The following is a 3,369-nucleotide window of genomic DNA, read 5'->3' on the forward strand; positions in this document are numbered from 1 at the left end:
GTGTAAATACACGAATTAGAAAGGAAGTTTTATAGAGTTAAATGTTATCGCACGAACTCAGATTATGAAAGAAGTGAAACATTTCGTAATGTCCTATAGCCTCCTAATTATAAGTGTGGTGTACGACACACCCATAATGAAGACTCTACAAGACACAGCTTCATAGACACCCTAGGACTTTTGAACTCTGTGCTCTGATACCTAGTTTGTCACGCCCTGAGAAGGTACCTTAGGCGTGGCCGATACTTAGAAACCATCATTGGTCTCTGAGAGAACCACTTGGTCTAATCACTCATCTGTTCATCAGCGGAAGACTTAAGAGATAAAAAGAATACTTATGTGGGCTCTCCATCATCAATATCAAAGGAAAGAAATAATCCTTAAGAGAAATAGTTTCAATGGAAAATTACTCCAATTATATCATCAAACTCTGTCTATGAAGCCTTTAACGCTATTAGACAGTGCTAATGACATATCCATGACTACCTTAAAAGAAATATAATTCTCAACAGCAAGTAAAGGATAAAGAGTTCTTGACTCACCAAATAGCTGGAAAGTAATGATCATCATCAATGCGCCTATTGAGGATCTCTAACACCCATTTCTGCATCATAAAATGATGCAGGTCGAATGACATTAGTACATGGAATGTACAAGTATGTAAAATGGAAGGAAAGTAAGGACAGATATCAAGATACTCCCCTCAGGAGGACTTAGTTCAGAACTCAACATCATCTCAACATAAATATGCAATGCAAGTTTTTTTTAAAAAAAATAATAAGAAATGCTTACTCAGTTGGGAGTTTTTCTAACCGACAACCATCACTTATGAGTTAGTGATAATACAACGAAGCGATGTCATTGCCACATCTATCCAATACCTTCCCAGGGTAAATGACATCACAATCTTTGATCCAATCATCAAAATCCTCTTTTTGGGACTTAAGAGGCATAGCCTCTATCCTACGCTGGCTACTTAGTTCTGTGGTTTGAATCAATTAAATTCTTACCCAACTCGGTGTGAAATACTACTCCCAAAACATGTTCTCATATTAACCTCATCATTTAGTCTCATTGGACTTTAATTTAAAACATTAAACTCATCTCATTGCATCATTAGCGTCATTACCTCTATATCAATCATTACATTTCAAAACATTATTTACATCTCATCAAAATACTTTGCTCAAAATATTATTTAACCCAAAGAATTAAAGTCATTTAAACTCAATGCTTTTGCTCTTTCAAAATTCAATATAATACATATATAGTATTATTTCAAATAACTCTTTTTGTCAATGCATATTAAAAGGCAACATCTTTACTCAAAACACGCATGAAAAATAAATAAATCATGAATATCAAATCAATTAGGGTTCATGAAAAAGTAGCCACGAACAATAATTATAATAATATGAGAGATAAAAATAATAATAATCTCAATGCATAAATATATCTAACTCAATTGAAGAAGAATTAACTCATTTAGAATTCAAGAATTAGGGTAAAACTCAATTATAACTCAATTACGATGAATTTAAGTATTGGGTGCATGGACGAACTCAATATAATGCTAGGAATAGCCTCACATACCTGAAATCTGAAGCTTTACTCAGAATCGAAAAACTCAATGAAAACTCTTGAACCCTAACCTTTTCTCCTCGTCGTTGCATTTTGTGTACAACTCAGAGTATATGAATCACCAAAATAGTATTTCTACACTACCAAAAACTAAAACTATATTTGAAAATGAAGAAAGAAGTGCATATAGAGAAAAGAGTTTCTTGAGAATGCTTGATGAACAAAATAAGGAAATGAGGTGGGTGTTTATAGGTGTGAAGGAGGGACCTAAATATAAATAAAATAATTATGAAGAATGATCTTGAAAATTCAATGGAGGATTGTAATTTCATGGGTGCTGTGAAATGGAGGACTATTGATGTCATGGGTGATGTAAAATGAATCTTTATCTTCCATGGTTGGTGAGATGGATCTTTTTTTTATGATATACCCTTTTTCGGAGCTACGTTTGAATAAGTAACCTTCTTAATTAGGATTTGTTATATTCATATGAATTGTAGATCTAGAAGTCTCATTTCATGTCGTTCAAGAATAAAACAAATTGGAGCATCCTACTATGAGTTATGATTTTTTTCTACAAACACTCCAGTTTGTTACAACACCAGATCTTGCAAAAATTATTTTTTATACCTACTTAGCCTCCGAATCTTAAGCTATTGTCTTCACGAAAGTTGTAGAGAATGATGTCAAAGTTCTTTAGCAACTTGAATCATCTAATTTGGACCATGTTATGAAGAGTTATTACCAAAATCCAAATACAATACCATTTTTGTCAAGAATTGAAACATCACATACAACATTTATGGGGTGTTACAAATAAAAGATTGTGGATGTTGAGTTTTTCAACAGTATCAGCAATCTATTGAGAAAATATTATTCTTTTGTGAGTGAAATAGCACAGCTATTGAGAACGTAGAGAGGGGAGAAGTCGAGAGAGAAAGAGAAAAGTGAGAACTGAGTGGCGAGAGAAAAACAGGGGGGAGGGGGCAAAGGAAAAAGGAATGTGAACGGACATTTAAAAGAATAATTTTTTCATTCTTTTTAAAAAAAACATAACTATTGATAATTGTTGTTTTGTATTTATATTTTTTGAAAAAAATTACTGAATAGGTAGTTATTCTTGACACTTGTTACAACAGTTGACAAGTCTATTGAAACAATGTGTGATGATATCCAATAGTGCCACCTATTGCAATAAATACCAATTCTGTTGAGACAAATGTAGACATCTCTATCACCAGTTTCAGCATATTACACTTTTGTTGGACACTTGCAGACATCTTTGTCACCTGTTCCAATAGGTTACACTGCTGTTGGGATATATGTATACATTTGTGCTATATTTGTTTTAATAGAATTGAAATTTGTTCCAACTGATTACACTTTTGTTGGGATACAAGCATACATTTGTGCTATATTTGTTTTAATAGAATTGACATATGTGGCAAGAAATGTAAATTTTATTGGAACATATGCATATATTGTGTGATATTTTTCAAAAGAAGTTACATATGTTGCCACATATTACACTTCTGTTGGGAAACATGCATACATTTGTATTATATTTTCCAATGAATCTTACATCTGTGGCAACAAATGTCAATTCTGTTGGAACATATGCAGACATCTATGTGATATTTTTCAATAGAAGTTACATCTATTGCCACATATTACACTTCTATTAGAACACGTGCAAACATCTATATAAACTATTATACTTCTGTTGTGATTTATATAAAAGTCACAACACTAATTTGTTCGTCAGTCTTGCAATCATCTACATCAATG

Source organism: Solanum dulcamara, chromosome 4 (genome assembly GCF_947179165.1).
Source record: "Solanum dulcamara chromosome 4, daSolDulc1.2, whole genome shotgun sequence".
In the NCBI taxonomy this organism is placed as follows: domain Eukaryota; kingdom Viridiplantae; phylum Streptophyta; class Magnoliopsida; order Solanales; family Solanaceae; genus Solanum; species Solanum dulcamara.